We start from the raw sequence: 20,274 nt of genomic DNA, 5'->3' as shown, positions 1-20,274 counted from the left end.
TGGGAAAGCAGTTCAAGTCTTTGAAGTGGTGTGATAGAACATTCCTCATCATGCCCTTACATTTGCCCAACACACCCCGAAGATGTATTGATCAAAAGTTGGGTCAGCATTTTAAATCCTCCATGTGGAGACATAAATAATTATCAACAAGGTATCTTGATGAAGTCTAAGTATTCAAGATAACTGAGTCATGCCGCGACACTAAATTAGGCATTTCTTGGAAGGCAACCTAAGGTATTTTGTTGTTTGTATTCGTATTATGTGATTGACATTAGATCTTCGCACCCGTGATGCCACAGGTATGTTTCTAACTCTCTTATTTTGGTTTGATGCATTGGGGACATTTTCATGATTTTAAGTTGAGGGTGGGGCTACTTGTGGGTGTTGATGTCCTCTTGGGGTTTTTGTTGTGGTGCCTCTCTTCCCCCAGAGTCTTATTCCTAGTTAAGTCGGTATGTTTAGGGGTATGGTGTTTGTTTTGTGATGTGCTGTGGTTAACTGGGGGGAAATAAGTATCTAGGATAGTTGACATATTTTTGTTGATTTTTCTTGGAATGATAAATACCTCTCCAATTGTCTATCTGGTAACTGTGTGATGAGCAACTATATGTAACTATTGTGAATCTTTTTATGGCATTAGTATTAGGGACATGATAATCACTGCTAATAATTGCATGAACCGAATGGGTAGTAGCTTGTGATATACCTTTGTGCCATGTATCTATGAGATGCTACCTAGTTCTCATTGTGTTGAATCCAGAACTTACTCGGTTGGTCTTGTCTAGGTTGTAGGATAGCGATTAGAAAAGGATCATAGGCCGTTGTTGATATTAGTCCACTTTTAGCCTAAATGACCTTCTATTTGTGAATAATATCCCTTGATCCTGATTTTGAGCTTGTATGCCTATTCTGTTTATTATGCCTATCGCCTTCCCATTTGTATCACAATGAACCTATTTTGGTTCTGGTCCTCCTTGGACATTGTGCACTTTGACTGAGGAAAATCGTCTAAGTTGAGGGTGGCTACCATAGGGGTGTGTGATATAAAATGAGTATGAATAAAGGTAGAAGGAAAGAAAAGAATAAAAAGCTGGGAGCAGTGGAAAAAGAATAAGAAAAGAAAAGTTGTAAAAAAAAGAAATGATTGTCAAAAAAACAAGAAATACCGAACCCATTCGGAGTATGTGTGATCAAGAAAGGAGAGAATTAAGTAAAGGTTGATAAGTGAGACCCCAAAAATAGTATGGTGCCAAGGAGGCTTAGTCAATTTAAATATCCTTGCGTATCATACCAGCCCCAAGCCTACATTATAAAGCCAAAGAAAAAACCTATAGTGATCCTAACTTAACTTTCTAAAAACATAGGCAATGAAAATAATGGCAAGCATATGGTATTTGACATGCATTGATTAGAATTTCTTTCTGACAGTGAGTGTCTCTTGACTTTCCCTACATTTACATGCTTGATTTCATATATCACTTCGTTGTTGTAAGGGCACATCGGTTGTATTGCTAGTTGCCTACTTATTTGGGTAGTGTAATTTGTACATATAAATAGTTATTGTTGCTAAGATAATGCCACATCTTGATTCTTTTCTATCACATTGTTGATCTTCATGGATATACACAACTGGGTTTAAAGATATTGAAAATGGAGAGAGAAATGTGTTTGGAACTAAAATTGATGATTAACTATCCTAGGTATCATATGTGTCTCTTGGTTAAGCATTTTAGTGTTGTGTTTTAGTTGCTTGAGGACAAGCAATTATTTTAGTCGAGGGTGTTAATATGTGAGCAGACGCTAACATATTTAAGGCTTTTAACTGAGAATAATTGTAAAGTATTAAGCAACTTTTGTTGCTTTTTATTATTTTACTTTGATATTGCAGTAAGAGTCATGATGTAAAGGAAATTTAAAGAAATGGAAAAAAAAATCTGAAAACTGAGGCAAAAGAACTGGAATTGTGGCTGACGACATTCCTGATAAGTCGTCAACCCTGTGATAAGTTATCAAAAATTATGTCAGGTGGCTGACGACATTCCTGATAAGTCGCCACCCTGTGATAAGTTATCAAAAATCATATCAGGTGTTGCATTGTTAGAAGGATTAAAGTGAAACTGTGACGACATTTCTGATATGTCATCACAACTGTGATAAGGCGTCAGAGTTGCCTTCAAGTGTAGGCAGAGAATCAAATTTTGAATGAAGAAGTGATGACCTTTTTGATATGTCGTCACGTATCTAATAAGTCATCAATATTTGTCGTCAGTTAAAGAAGAAGATGCCAAGAATGCTGGAGGACCTGATGACATTCCTGATAAGTCATCAGGACCCTGACACGCCGTCACAAATGCCGTCACCTATTCCGAAGGATTTTCTGAACATGGTGATTTTATTTCCTTATTTAGGATTAACAATAAAAAGCATTGTTTAGGGTTTTTCTAGGGGGTTGGTACTTGAGTTTTAAGAGACGTACTTTGATATTTTCTCTCTCGAGTTTCTTGGCTTGAAAAAACAAATACTTTGAAGAGATTATTATCATTATTTTGGGATTTCTATTGTGATTTAATCTGAGAATCTCTAGTTTCTATTTATCTTGTGGTAAGTATATCTTTCAAATCGTGAATTCAACTATTTGCTTCGATTATTACATCATGAGCGGCTAAATTCCTTTAACCTAAATTACGGGATCTAAGGTTAGGTCTTGATAAGGTGCTAAGTGTTCAAGATTCAAAAGGTGGTAGGATTTTTTGATAATTCTGAGGTTTTAATTAGCGTCTGTTGGTTGCAAAAAGTAGACACACTTGCTTTGATTTACTTCAGAAAGAAATCAAATATAGTAGGAAGTGAATTATCAACAGGGACTCGAAAATACTTCGTTTAATAATCAGCGCTATAACAAGGTTGGTTAACTTGAGGTAAAATCTGGGCAGTAAATGGATATTCCCTAAGTCTGAGAGGATTAGGGAATTAAACGCTTAAGTAGGTCGAGAGATATTTAAGAATAACATCGATAAAGATAGCTTCTTATCCTTCCCACCATGAGAATCTTGAACCACTTTAAGCATTTTTCATGTACTGGAAGCCCTAGTGAACATAATTCTGGTTATTTCATAAACTCTTGATTTACAAACACTGAAACTAGAGTGACCAACAATTATTTGCTAAACATTAAACAACCCCACTTTATCTTTTTGCATCATTCGTTTGAATTCAACTTGTAGAAATTATTTCAAATTGATTTAATTGCCACTCACATTGTTCCCTGTGGATTCAACCCCAACTCCAAAGTTGGATAAATTATTGACGGTGATCGCTTTGCACTAAATTGAGGTGTAAGTTTAGCGTTATCAGTAAATGAGGAAAAGGAAGTGAAAAGACCAGTAGAGTGTTGTGTGGGTGAAAAAACTTTAAGTAAAATGGTTTTTCTTTGGCATTTTATCAACATTGCTGGAATATCATCAAAATTAATGTGATGGATACTATTTTTGAGTTCCAAGATAGTGGTGAATTTGAAAGAAGTTTGAATGCCTCGTTCATTGTCATTATTTCTAAATGGAAGGGTCCGACGAGCATGAACGATTAGAGATATATTTTTCTTGTACGAAAAATTTACAAGATTTTTTGTAAGGTGTTTTCTATCATACTCAAAAATGTGTTAGATGAAACTATTTCTACTTTACAAAATATATTTATGAAGGGTAGACAGATTCTAGATGCAATACTAGTGGCAAATGAATTGGTGGATTTAAGGAAAAGGCAAGGAGTACCATGTGTGTTATGTAAACTTGATCTTGAGAAGGTATATGATCATATGAATTGGAAATTTTTAAATTTAATTATACTTCAAATGGGATTTAGGGAGAAGTGGAGAAAATAGATCTACTTCTGCATTTCTTCTATGAGATTTTCAGTGTTAGTGAATCACAACCCATTTGGATTTTTTGAAAGCTTAAGGGGTTTGAGACTGAAAAATCCCTTATCTCTAATGCTGTTCATTTTTATTATAGAAGCATTGAGCAGCATGATGGATAAAGCTAGTTTAGGGAGATACTTGAATGGTTTTGAATGTGGCAATTAGGGGTGAATGGCTAATAGCAATTTATCATTTGTTGTTTGTGGATGATACTGTCCCGACCCGAGACTACCTTGAGTCGTAACATGGTGTTTAAGTCTACAAGTGACCCTAAGCTATCCCGAGATCTGGAATCTTCTATGAGCACTGAATAAAGTAATAATAAAACATCACATGCAGAAGCTAACTGATGAAAATTCTACTAATATGTAATGTTGAAACAATACCTAATATGCATGAATTTCTGATAAAAACTAAAATCAAGTGTGACAATCTGAAAGGCTCTAAAACATGAGGAGTTGATAGGACAAACCCCCAACTAACTCTGAATGAATAAAATAAAGAATATACTGAAAATAAATTTTCCTCAAAAGATGAGGGCTCACCACAACAGTTGTTGAGTGACACGGAACTAACTAAGGGTGATCGGAGAACTGCGCATCCGAACCTATGTTATAAGGAAACATAGCACAAAAAGAGTATGTGATTAATATTTTAAATGTACTGGTATGTGAGATGGGAGTAACTGGAATACATATAAGTACTGAACATGAATGCATGGACATGTACATAAATGCAAGACCATGCATAAATATGTACTGAAATGATCTATAAAAGGCTGAATAACTGATAAATTGAACACTTGGTCATGTAAACCTAAATTGATATAATCTGGATACTATACTAAAACTATAGAGGATAACTACAACTGACATACCGCAATCTGAGCTAACCGAGGTCCAACCTATAACACCAGTTAGAAGGGTGTTGGTACCTTGTCAGGGGTACCAACACATGGCTGACGATGTGGATCCACAAGGTTGATATCTCGAAAGATGAGGGTGTCATTCCTCTACTGATAGGGGACCCCTCATAAATCAATGGTGGTGTCATAGGTCAAGAACTTAGGGTCCACTACTAACAACCCATGCCTAACTAACGACAGAGCCTCCATCCTTGCATTCACTCAGTGCTAAGTGTTACTCCAAACTGATTGACATTGGTATTATTATTTGTTTAACATGATTTGGTATTGGTAAGTTCTCATCATGATATTATTCTAAATTTTAACAATACAAGCCTGGTCTGAATGACTTGTATCATGATAACAATGACAAGTATGATTTTCCAAGGTATCAGGTCTTCATAACCCGCCAACATAAGTTAAAATAACTAATCATAATGATGGTGAGTAAATCATGAGATGAACAATTCATAATTGATAATTAACATGGTGTCAACTAAACATGATAAGGGTGACTGAGTTTATAAAGAATGTAAGAACATAATTCAAATGGGGAAAGACATTGTCACGGTTTGTATTCAAAACTATTAAGAGAAAATTGTGTAAATTCATACTTGACAATTAAATTTCATAAAGAGAAAGAAAAGGGTTTATACTTGTAAAATAAGTAATTCTTGGGACTCAATGGGTGGAAGAAACCCATTGATAAATATCTCACATACCTGAGTTTCTTGAATTCTTGAAGAAAACTTGGAATTTAGACCTTGGGGGGTGAATTCTTTAAAGAAAACGCCCCTTGCTTTTGTTTTTGAGTGTGAGAGAGGATTAAACGTTCTTAACTAATTGAAAAGGGGAAAATAATGCCTCTTTTAATGTTGTAATTCATGGATTGGGTGTTTAAGAAAGAGAAAGGACCAAAAATCCCTTCACCCTTTAATGAAGGTTGCACGATTTTACACTGTAGCATGGCGCGGTGCCTATTGCTGAGGTCAGCCTCCGTGACATAATGCCAATCATGGAGGCTAACCTCAGTGACATGTTGCGTATCACGGAGGCTAACCTCTATGACATGCTACATATTGCATAGGGACGGTCTCCATGGCATGTGGAAAATGTGGAGGCATACTACCTCTGTAGTCCAAAATCACCCCGAACCTCTTTCAAAAATTCTGAAACTCTCCCGAATGATCCTTTTAACATTCCTAAACATATTTAACTCACAAATCTATGTTTCAAACATGGGAAGGCCAAAAAAATAAAAATTTTGAAATCTTAGGGGTGGTAAAGTGGTCGTGTCACTTGCACTTAGTGTTAAATAATTGCTTTGGGACCTTGAAACATGAGGCAAATAGCTGGAAACTTGTCTAGGATCTTACAGGGTATTATAATATCTTCCCCTTGGGATCATTCATCCATGAATGAAACTAACTGAGCTGGGATACAAGGAAAGCTAAGATCATGCACTGAATACTTATGAGCTGAATCATGATTAAATAACTAAATCTGAAAAATGATGCATGGGCCAAACTGAATTTTATGGAGGCATGTTATGACATGAGGATGGCTGGATAGCTGAGTTAAAAATGGGAGAATAAATTTAAGGGAAACTATTACCTCAATATGAATTGGAATTCATAGATAAAAGATGGGGATACTTGTCTAGCATATCTGCTTTTGTTTCCCATGTAGCTCCCTCAACGGACTGATTTCTCCATAGAAATTTAATCAAGGGGGCTTCTTTATTCCTCAACCTATGAATTTGATGGCCAAGGATTTCAACTGGGACTTCTTCATAGCAAAGTATATATTTCATATCTATACTCTCTAAGTGCACGACAAAAGATAGGTCACTAGTACTTTTCTTTAGCAGAGAGTCATGAAACACCGAGTACACTGATGCTAATTCTGCAGGCAACTCCAACTCATAAGCTACCTTCCCAAAATAACTCAAAATCCAATATAGGAAAAGATAGCGGGGACTGAGCTTCCTTTTCTTACCAAACCGCTTCACTCCGTTCATGAGTGAAATTTTCTAATAAATCAAGTCACCAACATCAAACTCAAAATATCTTCTCCTTACGTCAACATAGGATTTTTGTCGACTTTGGACAGTCTTCAGCCATTGTTAAATCAACTGAACTTTCTCCATCACCTCGTACACTGAATATGGTACTATCAAAGAAGCCTCACTGACAATGCCCAAGCGTACATGCAAGTGTACATAGTCTATCAAGTAGTAAAGTGGGCTAAAATAAAGCAAAGTACCGATCCTACAGGGTCTTGATCTAACAACGATTCAATTCCAGTTCACAATTTAGATTCACTTGGTGCAAGAGTAACTAAAAGAGACTTTATAATTTGTAACTAAATAAAAGTGAACAATCTAGAAAATAAAAGCTTGAAACAATCAATGGAGTAAAGCCCAGGGTTTAAGCACTTCGAAAAATGATACTATGTTATTAAACATCATTCATTAACTTGCTTATCTTGGTTGTTGATTCATAGGGTTAGTTGCATGATCATGATCTCCCGACCTCTAATAGTTTACCTAAATTGAACATTACAACTACATCATTGAGTGGGGATGTACTAGTACAATTAAGTTCTCTAAGCTATCATCCTACGTATGAATCAAGTAAGGCTTCTAGTACATCCCTGTCCAAGGAGCTAATTTGTACTCCTTATTTTATAAAGGAATACAAGCCATACTTTGTTTATCCCCACGTTCTATCTCCCTATTCCCTCTCCCAAGATCACAAGGTTGACAATTGATGTATTTTAAAGGTGATCAATACTCAAAATAGTTAAATCAATAATAAACAAACAACCTTTAATGATAAGATAATTAAAATAAATCAATTCAACACAATAGAACTCGTGTTCTTGGCCTTAACCCCAGAAAGGAGGTTTCTAGCCACTCATAGTCATATTCATGATCCAAAAGGTTGAATACATATTATGATCTAATAGAATGCTAAATAAAAGAATGTAAACCTAAAAAATGTATAGTAGCAGCTCGATGTTCTAAGATATCCAAAGATACCCCACAAAAGTGTTTAACAAGTGGTATTTATAATTCCCCATTCACAAGTCATGTAGGAGTAGAAGAATTCCAATAATTTGAGCGTGGGAGTAGAGGGGACGTGGCCACCTATAGTGCACCGCAATGGATGGGGTTGCACCTGCTTTAGTGCACCACAATGGAGGGGGTTGCATCTGCTCTAGTGCACCGTAATGGTAGGGGTTACTCCTGCTCTAGCGTACCATAATAGAGGGGTCTAAGCCTTCTTATTGCCGGTTGCAACTGGAAGTTGGCATCCAAATTTTAGTTTTGTATTTATCGTCCCATCTTTCATCCCTTGTCTTGTGGTGTATTTCCAAGGAATTTCCAACTTTTATATCATCAATATATCACCATATTCAGCTCAAAAATCTTCCTACATAATCACACACCTGGAATTAGAGATCATAACAACACAATATCCATAATGATGAATCAAATCAAGAGCTAAGACTAGGCTAGTTCATGTTGATCTCCAACTTATTGTTCCACCTCTATACTTAATAAAATTGAACTTTTCACATCACCAACAAGTTGTTCCACATATAATCACACATTTAAACCATTTGTAACCCATTAAATTTACTATAATTCCATGAAACCAACTAGACGCACACCTAGATCAAGCGATTGAACTCTAAATGACTCAATTAAGTACAAACTTTTTGGAAAAAATTTTAACTATTGTAATCACATCCTTGAACACTTATATTCTTCTTTCTATCATGATTAACACATAAAGCACTCAAGCTATCCTCAAAACAAGACTGAACAAGAAAGAATAGTAACACTAGAGTGCACAAATATACCCAACATCACCACCCTACATATAAAGCCTTATTCGTCTTCAAAAAACTCTTTACTTTAAGAATCATAATCTAAGGAGACTCTACACCTTTACTACATTCAAGACACTTAAGCTAGTACTATAATAACTACACAGAATGCAAGTTTCTACACTAAGCATGTTATTTACATAATTAAAAGCTCAAGAACACTACTCCAAAACATCCTAGCCTTAAGAATTGACTCACCTAAGTGGAAAACTCATGAAAATTGTCCAAATCAAGGACATCATACAAATCACCCAAATTCATCAAATATGTGCCCCTCACAATAAAAGAGTTAATAATAATCACTCACAATAATGTATTTTATAACATGATGGGTACAAGAATCAAATTATTCTCACTTTCACAAGGAATTCACAAGTTACACATAATGAACCATAGGCTTGCCCTTAGTGTAGTGCTTTACTAATATCAGAATGTTAAGCGTAGGATCAAATAGGTCTTCGAGGGTTGTAATGTAGGCTAAGGGGTGGGTAGGAACTATTTTAGTTGAATAGTGACTATCTTCCCTAAGTTCTTTAATACATCACTTTATACATTCAATTCAACTCTAATAACTAGATTATACCACTTTTGTCTACCCCATTCTTTTGTTTTCACCCCATATTATTAAGGTTATTTACATACACTATGGTGGGAGTATTTTATGCATAAATCATTAACTTTAAACAAATTTTTATTCTTTTTCATTACTCAGCTCCCTACCACAACACATAACAATTCTCTTGAACACCAATAGCTATCACTTTGGGGCTTCAATTTTACCTTTTCTCCTCCTATTTCTCAAACTCTTTACCATAACTAGTTTTTCATTAAAGCACCTAGGAGCTTTGGATCAAATTAAGGTCTCTCAAAGAAGGGATTAAGCTACATATGAGGCTGCCAAATAAAACTAAAGGCTTAACGAGGCTTAATAGAATAATGCACACGGGTAGGTCAAAATGAAGGTCTAAAACAAAGCTATCAAACAAATTCCTATATCATCTCCTAAACCCACACTCTTTATTTTTCTTTGCACAAACATCGGGAAAGTTCTATACATAACATGCAACAAAGAATACACAAATAACCTCAACGCACATGGCATATTCCTGACTCACGTAGGATCATCATACTCTCAACCAAATAATAGCATGAATTCAATAATAATCCAACAAGAACAAGAGTCATAATCATGAGCCTAAGAGTCTCAACAGTAGTAGTTCGCACAATTCAACATGCTTATACAACTAAAAAAACTTGCACCATGTAATCAAAAATAGAACCAACAAGAATATCTTACGAAAAAATTTAAAATTGATCCCAAAATTGAGAATTTCCCCTACCCCACACTTAAAAATCTACTTTATCCCCAAAGTAAACTTAAAGGTAAGAGATAGAAATACTTCCGAAGACCTCTAGGCGTAGCTAGTAGAATTTTTACACATAAAGGGGGTCTTCGAACCCCACACCCAGTCTTTTCCATGCTCCTTATCTTAGGTTTCTGGTACTCATACTTTCCATCAAACTGCGGCTCAACAAAATAAAAAATACATGAAGTAAAAACTAAAACAACTAAAAATAAAACATACCTACTGAAATTGGGTTACCTTTCAAGCAGCGCCTAATTTAGTGTCGTGGCACGACCCAGCTCAACTCAACTAAATCCCTTTATCTTCTTCCTCACACTCAGAGGACCTCTTCCTATTCGTTTTTGACCTCTTGAGTGTATACTCTCAAGGTCAACAGCTTTTTAAACTTTAGCCTTTTCAGGCTCATCCATTTCCATCATGTAGGGTTGTGGTATCGAAGGCTTAGGTAGCTTAATGAGGTAGTCTAAATAGGTATTTGGAAGACTAACCACCCTACACTTATTCGCTTTAATAACAGTAATCATATACAAGTCCTTATAGTGGGATAGTATGTTTAGGGCCTTGTAAACTTTAAATATTTCCTCTTCATCCTATAACCTCATTGTAAGCATACCTTCTCTAACATCAATCAAAGCTCTTCCAGTTGCTAAGAATGGATGCCCCAAAATGATTGGTACCTGTTCGTCTACCTAAAAATCTAAAATAATAAAGTCAGCAGGAATAAAAACATTACCAACCTTTATGAGGACATCCTCAATAATCCCTTTTAGGAGAGAAATGATCCCATTTGCCAATTGCAGTAGTTCAGGGCTCGGTCTAGGCTTCCCCAAGTTCAAAGTGTTGAACAAGGAGAGAGGCATCAAGTTTAAACTTACCCCTAAGACACTCGGTGCATGGACCACTTTACTACTCTCAATTTGAATAAAAAGAGTAAACTTCACCGGATCCTTTAGTTTTTAGGGGATTTTCTGTGTCACCACCGCGCTACACTCTTCAGTGAGTGCTACCACCTCCATATCCTGTAGTTTTACCTTATTAGCAACTTAAGTACTTAGTGTACTTGGGCTTACCCTACAAAATATCTAACAAAGGTAAGTTAATGTGAAGCTCTCTGAATGTGTCAAAGAACTTCCTAAAATATGCATCCTCTTATGTTTTTCAATGCTTGTGTGGGAAAGAAAGTTGTGGCATCTACTTCTCCATTTCTGCAACAATTTTTATTTCGAGTACTCAAACTTCTTTGAATTTTTAGCAACTTTTTCGGATACCTATAGGGGAGTCAAATCTATATCTACCTTCTTAGTTGCCTTTGGAGGTTCATCATTGAGATTTTTACCACTCCTCAAAGTGATTGCCACTACTTGTTTTGGATTTTTAGTAGCTACTGGCAAACCACCTTAAGGCGTGGTATTTAGTGTCTATTGTAACTGCCCCAACTACAACTCTAAGATTCTTGTGGCCATTTGTTGATTATTTAATTCTGCTTGTTGACTTTTCATATCTGCAGCCATTTATGATTGACCAGCTAAGAGTTGTTTCATCATCTCCTCCATATTGCTAGTTGATATATTTGATGGAGCCTATTGTTGTGGGGTGTTCCATATCTGAATTGATGGCTGAGTCTACCACTTTATGTTGTAGGCATTACCATAATTAGTACTTTGAACAATACCCACATGCATTACCGATTCTAGATTTGTAGCACACAGATATTGAATGGCCACTACTACCACAAACTTTACACAAACCTGTAGCTTGTTAGATTGCATTCACTGTGGCTACAAGCTGTGCTACTCCCAACTTTAAATTCCTTATTTGATTTTGCAGTGTAGATATCTAAATAGATATGGCAGTGAATTGGTCAACCTCTAATACACCTGCAACTCTTTTTGTAGTGCTCCTAGAATCTGAATGGCATTTTAGATTACCTTGAGCTATGCGGTTCAATAAAGTGTACAGCTCATCATAAGTCATCTCAAGCGCTTGACCACCTGCAGCTGAATCAAGTAAAATCTTTGTGTTGTGATCAAGAGCTTCTTCAAAAGTATGAGCAAGTACCTCATTGGATTGTTGATGATGTGTACAGTCCCGAAGAAGTGCCTTGTAGCATACCCAAGCATGATAAAGATTATTATCGGGCTTCTATTTTAAGCATACTATCTCACTATAAAGTCTCGTAGTCTTTCTAGATAGGAAAATAGAAAAGGAAGTTTCAAGCCATGTCGTCCCATAATGTGATTGAATTTGTCGGCTCCGTATTCAACCACTTCTTTGCTTCCCCCAACAGTGAAAAGGGGAACAAAGTCATCCTCACATAATCTTTATTCACACCCATAAGGATGAATGCGCCATTGATTTTGAAATTTTCCAAGTGGACCTGTGGATCATCATGTGAAAGCCCTGTAAAATGTCCACTGATAATCAGAAGTTATACCATTTTTTTAAGCTCAAAATTGCCTCCAGCTACCGGCTTCTGAAATGGGGAGGTCAAATTAGTTGGAAGTGGGATTTCCACTTCTCTGACTGTACTGTGGGCTGCTTTTTCTTCAGTCATTAAAGCAGGATTTTCTTGATCTTCAGTGATCTGAGGAATACGGGGGAGAAGGATTGTTTCTCTCCTTCGTTGATGGAAAAGTTGCTCAGGTTCGGAGCTTGGTTCAACCAAGTCCTGATCCCTTGCCAGCTTACTACTTTGTAAACCTGTTCCCTATAAATACACAACCAATACCAAGCTTAAAAACACCAAAGAAATCTAAAAGTAAAACTAAAAAAAAATAATTGCAAAATTACAGGTCCCAGACAACGGCACCAAAAACTTGATAGTGCCCAAGCACACACGCAAGTGTACATGATCTATCAAGTAGTAAAGTGTCCTTAAAGAAATCCACGTATCTATCCCATAGGTAACTGATCTTAAAATGATTCAATTCTAGTTCACAATTTAGATTCACTTAGTGCAAGAGTAACTAAAAGAGAGTTTGTAATTTGTAACTAAAGAAAAGTGAACAATGCGGAAAATAAAAGTCTTGAAAAAATAGTGGAGTGAAGCCCAGGGTTAAAGTACTTCGAACAATCAAAATATGTTATTGAACATCATTCATTAACTTACTTATCTTGGTTGTTGCTTATAGGGCTAATTGCATGATCAAGGCCTCCTGACCTCTAATCATTTACCTAACTTAAACATTACAACTACATCGTTGAGCGGGGATGTAATAGTCCAATTAAGATATTTAAGCTATCGTCCTACATGTAAATCAAGTAAGGCTTCTAGTACATCCCTGTCCTAGACACTAATTTACATTCCTTGTTTTATAAAGAAATACAAACCATACTTTATTTATCCCCACGTTCTATCTCCCTATTCCCTCTCTTAAGATCACAAGGTTTACAATTGATGTATTCTAAGGGTGATCAATCCTCAAAATAGTTAAATCAAAAAATAAACAAATAACCAATAATGATAAGCAAATTAAATAAAATTAATTCAAAACAATTGCATTCATGTTCGTGGCCTTAACCCCAGAAAGGAGGCTTCTAGCCACTCATAGGCATACTCATGATCCAAAAGGTTAAATACATGTTATCATCTAATAGAATGCTAAATAAAAGAATGTAAACCTAGAAAAATATGTAGTAGAAGCTCCTAGATGTTACAAAATGTCCAAAGATGCCCCAAAAAAGTGTTCAATAAGTGGTATTTATAATACCCCAATCACAAGCCCTGTAGAAGTAGAAGAATTCCAACAATTTGAGCATGGGAGTAGAGGGGGTGTCGCCTCCTATAGTACACCACAATGGATGGGGTTGCGCCTAGTCTAGAGCACCACAATGGAGGGGGTTGCATCTACTCTAGTGTACCACAATAGAGGGGGTTGCTCCTGCTCTAGTGCACCATAATAGAGGGGGATATGCCTGCTTATCACATGCAGCAACTAAAACTTGCCATCCAAATTTTTGTTAAGTATTTATCATCCCATCTTTCATCCCTTGTCTTGTGGTGTGTTTCCAATGGATTTCCAGCTTTTATATCATCAATATATCATAATATTCAGCTCACAAAGCTTCCTACATAATCACACACCATGGATTAGAGATCATAACAAGACAATATCCATAACGATGAATCAAAACAAGAGCTAAGACTAGGCTAGTTCATGTTGATCTTCAACTTATTATTTCACCTCTATACTTAATCAAATTGAACTTTGCACATCACCAATAAGTTGCTCCACAAATAATCACACATTTAAACCATTTCTCATTAAACTCACTAGAATTCCATGAAACCAACTAGACATACACCTAGCTCAAGCTAGTAAAATTAGTTATCTCGATTGAACTCTAAATGACTCAATTAAGAACAAACTTGTTGGAAAACACTTTTAACCATTGTACTCACGTCCTTGAACACTTATATGCTTTTTTCTATCATAATTAACACATAAAGCACTCATGTTATCCTCAAAACTAGACTGAATAAGCAAGAATAGTAATACTAGAGTGCATAAACACACCTAACATCACTCATCTACTTCAAACCAACCAATAGGAGATGTACACCTCCTTCCATAGAGAGCCTCAAATAGAGCCATCTAAATACTGGAGTGATAACTATTGTTGTAAGAAAACTAATTCAAAGGTAAGTGGTTATCCCAACTACCACTGAATTCTATAACACAAGCTCTCAACATATCCTCTAATATTTTAATGGTCTACTCTTCCTGGCCATCTGCCCGAGGATTAAAACTGTACTGAGATGGACTTGGGTGCCAAGACCCTTCTGAAAATCCTTCCAAAAGTGATAGTTAAACTGGGTACCTCTATTTGAAATGATGGTCAGTGGAACCCCATGCAACTTTACCCTCTTCCATAGATATAGTCTAGCATAATCCTCAAATGAATACAAAGTATGAACTGACTAGAATAGGGCTGACTTGATTATTCTATCTATAATGACCTAAATCAAATCAAGCTGACAACGCGTATGAGGTAACCAGTAACAAAATCTATGTTCACTACTTCCCACTTTCAATTGGGGATGTTGAGCTCCTAAAGCATACTACTAGGCCTTTGGTGTTCAACCTTAACCTGCTGAGAATTCGAACAGTTAGCCATAAATTCTGTAATATATTTCTTCATACCATTCCACCAATAGACTTCCCACAAATCAAGGTACATCTTAGTGGCTCCTGGGAGAATAGAATATTGCACACCATGTGCTTCCACTAATATCCTCTGCCTCAAATCATCCACCACTGAAACACATAACCTACCCTGACAATAAAGCATACCATCTTTTTCCTTGGGAGAAAACCTCAAAACTTCTAATCCTAAATGACCTCCTTCAAGTTGACCAAAATAGTATCCCTGTCTTGCTTTTGCTTTACCTCAGAAATTGAAGAAGACTATGAACCATTTTGAACCCATATACTACCTTTGGCCGAAACAATCAACCTAACACCCAATCTAGCATGCTGATAAACCTCCTAGACTAGCTCCTTCTTACCCTTCTCAATAAAAGAAACAATTCACATAGATAATTTATTAAGGGCATCGGCCACCATATTGTCTTATCTGAGTGATACAATACCCTCATTTCATAGTCTTTCAATAACTCAAGACACCTTCTCTGTGAAGATTTAAATCTTTCTGCGTGAACATAGAATGCAAACTTTTATGGTCCGTGAACACATCAACATAAACCCATAAAGGTTTTGTAACTAAATTGGCAAAGCAAAGACAACTATTGCTAACTCAAGATCATGAGTTGAGTAAATCTTCTCATGGGGTTTAAGTTATCTAGAGGCATAGGCTATGATCTTCCCTCACTGTATTAACACATAACCAAGACCCACTCGAGAAGCATCAAAATAAATTACAAACCCATCTGAGCCCTCAAGTAGAGTCAATACTAAAGCGACAGTGAGTCAAGTCTTCAATTCTTGAAAAATCTTCACACAAGAATCTGATTATAGAAATTTGACTTTATGATTATAGAAATTTGACTTTCTTTTGGGTTAGTTGAGATATGGGAGAAGAAATAGAAGAATCCTTCTACAAACCATCTGTAGTAACCATCTAAACCTAAGAAACTCATGATATCTGATAAAGAGATGGGCCTAAGCCAATTTCTCACTACTTTGGTCTTTTGAGGATCAACTCGAATACCATCACTGAAAATAATGTAAAAAAGCAAAGCCACTAATCTCAAACTGAATTTACACTTGTCAAACTTAATGAATAACTGGTGATCCTTAAGTACCTGCAATACAATTCTCAAATGGTCTGCATGATCACCTTCACTACGAAAATAGACGAGGATGTCATCTATGAAGACTATGATGAACATGCCTAAGTACTACTTGAACACAGTGTTCATCAAGTCCATAAAATCCATAAAAGATACAGGAGCATTTGTTAGTCTAAAAGACATAACTAGAATTTAGAAGTGACCATACTAAATTCTAAATACTATCTTTAAGATGTCATATTCTCTGACTCTAAGTTGATGATAGTCGGATCTAAGGTCTATCTTAGAGAAATAGTTTACACCCTAAATTTGGTAGAACAAGTCATCAATCCTGGGAAGAGGATACTTACTCTTGATTATGACTTTGTTTAACCGACGGTAGTCAATGCACATTCTGAGGGAACCATTTTTCTTGAACAAAAAAAGAACTGGAGCACCCCACATAGAAACACTAGGCCTAATGAAACCCTTATATAAGATATTTTTAAATTGTTCCTTCAGTTCCTTAAGATCAGTTGGACCCATTCTGTAAGGTGAGATTGAGATAGGCTAGGTATCTGGAAGGAGATTTATTCTGAAGTCAATCTCCCTCTTTGGAGAAACTCCAGTAAAATCTTTAGGAAACACTTCTGGAAACTTATTCACTACTAGAACTAACTCAAGACTCAAAGTTTTAGAATTTGACTCCTTGACTTGGATGAGATGGTAAATACATCCCTTCGATATTAGCTTTTTTGCCTTCAAATTGGAGAAAAATGGACCTATAGGCACTAAGGTTATACCCCCTACATTCTATAACAGGCTCATTAGGGAACTACAAGTGGACAATTCTATTTCTACAATCAACTGAGGCATAGCAAGAATGGAGCCAATCTATGTTGAGGATGACATCAAAATCTGTCATCCCTAATTCTACAAGGTCTACTTAGGTAACTCTTAGAGATATTGTGACAAGGCAATTTCTGTATACCCGTCTGGCTGTAATAGAACTACCCACTAGGGTATACACCAAGAAGGGTTCTACTAATAAGTTTGGACTAATGTCGAAGTCTATGGCAATATAGGGGGTCACCAAAGAAAGTTTAGCTCTAAGGTCTAACAACTCATAAACATGAAGATGGAAGACTTGTAACATACCAATAACCATATCTGGAGAACTCTCTTAATCATGTCGAGTTTGGAAAGAATAAATTTAGTTTTGATGTTGTCCACTGGTGGCACTAGAGGGGCACCTTACCGAGTCGAGCGACCTACTATAGCTGAAGGATTTATCTGTGTAATACCCCATGTTACACTTAGCTTAGTTCAGTTCCTAGTGCTTTCATAAGAGGCTTAAATCCTAAAAATTTAACTAAGAGTTGAGACTTAGCCTTATTTTGACCCCTTAACTTTGAGGATTTTTAAGTTGACCATCTGGACTCTAAGATGATGATTTTGGATTTAATTAATGTTCAGGGGTGTAAGGAGCATGTCTCAGGGAAGTTTCAAATTTTTTTGGACAAGGATTAGGTCATGTTTGGATTTTAATTCCAGTAGCTCATCGCAATTACATCACGTCACGCCCTATATAGCGATGAGCATGTTATCAGATCATGCTAGACAACTAAACGACATTTCAGTAATGAGTTTAATCTTTTGATGGGTAGTTAGGTCTAACTCAATTCATAAAAACAATAGATTAAATGTCGATTTAGGTATTATTTTCCCATCCTCTATCAATTTTCTCTCCAAGAAAACTTAACCTCCTCTCAAGAACACCAAAACTCGATTACTTTCTCTTCAATATAAATAACAATTTAAGTTTCTAATTCAAGAAGTTCAAGAAAGATTTCAAGATCATCTTCAAGGCTTATAAAGTCAAAGTTTCAACCATCAAATCGAGCCTATTAAGGTATGTGGGGTTATAAACAAGGGTATTCTTTCACCCTTGTGCCCAAATTGCATGATTTTAAGATTCTATTTACTTATTTTGAAGTAGGGTTTATACATGAGTTTATATACTCTTGAAGCATGTGATTATCATAATATTAAAAGCTTTAAGTATATCAAGAAGTGCTTATGTTTATGTTTTTAACTTACAAGATTTATATTATGAATAAGATTGCACTATCTTGACTTGTTATTGTTGAAGTATTTCAAGAATTATTTTGAGCATGAAGTTTGGTATGAATTACCATGAGTTTAAAGCATGAAATTTAAGCCCTCGATTTAAATGTTGAGATTTCAAGAAGAATATTCTTTTGAGTATTCTAGGATAAGCTTATTTCAAGATTTAAAGCAAGAAATGATCTTTTGATCCTCAGCTAAGAGATGGAATCCACATTTGTTTATCTTGATTATAATTTAAAGCAAAGAGAAGCATAACTGGTTTTCATTATAAACCCTTATGTTATTTTAAGATAGATTTCCCATAGTATGAACATTAAGTAAGAAGGGAGTAGTACATAGAACCGAGTTAGGTATGTGTCTAAGGTCACATACCCCAGAACTACTAGCCAACATAGGTTAAGTTTATTCCTAATATGGATGAAGTTACATATAGTAACCACTTAGTTTAAGGTCCTATTTGATGGCAAGGGTAGGACAGCTCTCCCTAATATGGGAAAGATGTTGGACTCTATGGTAAATCACATAGTTTGTGTCTGTTAGAAGAACCTCCCTAATAATGATTAAAAGTAGGCTTCCAAAAACTAAGTGTGTGGCTCACAAAGTTTATTCAGTAAGCTTTATTATTAATGTTTTATGATTTTCCTACTTTTCATTTTATTCAAGCTCAAGGTGAGTCACCTACACTTAGCATACATTAAATCTTACAAATCTAAGTGTTATGGCTCAAAAAGTTTGTCATTATGCACTATTATTCATGTTTGTGATTTTACAACTTTTTTTTATTCAAGCTCGAGGTGAGTCATTTACACTTAGCATTCATTGTTTGAAAATCTAAGTACATATTAAGTTATTGTTTTACTTGTGCATTCACCCCCACATGATCAGTACATTCTAGAAGTACTAATCCATATATATGTCTATGTGCTACATTATTTCATAATGTAGGTTCTGGTACTCAGTTCTAGCAGCGTGATTGATTACGGGCATCTCTACCTACATCCTGATGCTTGGTGAGTCCTCATAGTTCGAGGACCCATTTATCAGACATTACTATTGATGAAGTATTTTAGTCATTTGGTTTTCTGTTTAGTTCAAGTCAACTGGGGCTTGTCCCAGTGGCTCTCTAGTTGGAAGTAGAGGCTTGTCCCACTATTTTCTGTTTAGACTTAAAAGTGTTTGTTTTCAAGATTTCCAAGTTTAAGACTTACAGTAAGATATTAATTCAGTTTTAGTTAAGATATTAATTCAGTATCTCGAGATTTCACAAGTCCATTTTATCTTTATAATGAGTTCCAAAGTTGTTAGAAGGCTTAAAGGGTTAGCTTGGGACTACTTGTAGTCTTGATCACCGTGTGATATCTAGGGTGTATTTCTGGGGTACTACAGTCTAGCCTTGCGAATGGTCATTAATACCCTTCCATATACCCATTGGGAAGTCCCTTACCTTATGGTCTATCTTACCACATCCATAACATGCACTACTGCCTAACCTGCACTTACCCGGTGATTCATACCACATCTTTAGTAAACTGTATTGGTGCAACCACTATTCACGCTACCCTGGGACTTAGAGCGTAATGATCTATCCTAATTTTCATACCTTAACTTAGGAACTAGTACACTAGTTGAATATAGGGCTGGATCAGAAAATTTTTGGTAGAACTGAGAATAATTCCCACCATCAGACCTTTGCCAGAGAAGTTGAAGCTATCAGTTCTGGCCCTCTTATTCTCCTTTTCCCTTTCCTTAAGCTTTTCCTCCTCAATCCGCTGAGCATGAACCTTCAACCTAAAAAGGTCCATCTTCTTTATCAACATCACTTTTCTAC

The sequence above is a fragment of the Capsicum annuum genome, chromosome 11, assembly GCF_002878395.1.
Source record: "Capsicum annuum cultivar UCD-10X-F1 chromosome 11, UCD10Xv1.1, whole genome shotgun sequence".
In the NCBI taxonomy this organism is placed as follows: domain Eukaryota; kingdom Viridiplantae; phylum Streptophyta; class Magnoliopsida; order Solanales; family Solanaceae; genus Capsicum; species Capsicum annuum.
The sequence above is the reverse complement of the archived record's forward strand: the minus strand, read 5'-3'. Positions refer to the sequence as shown.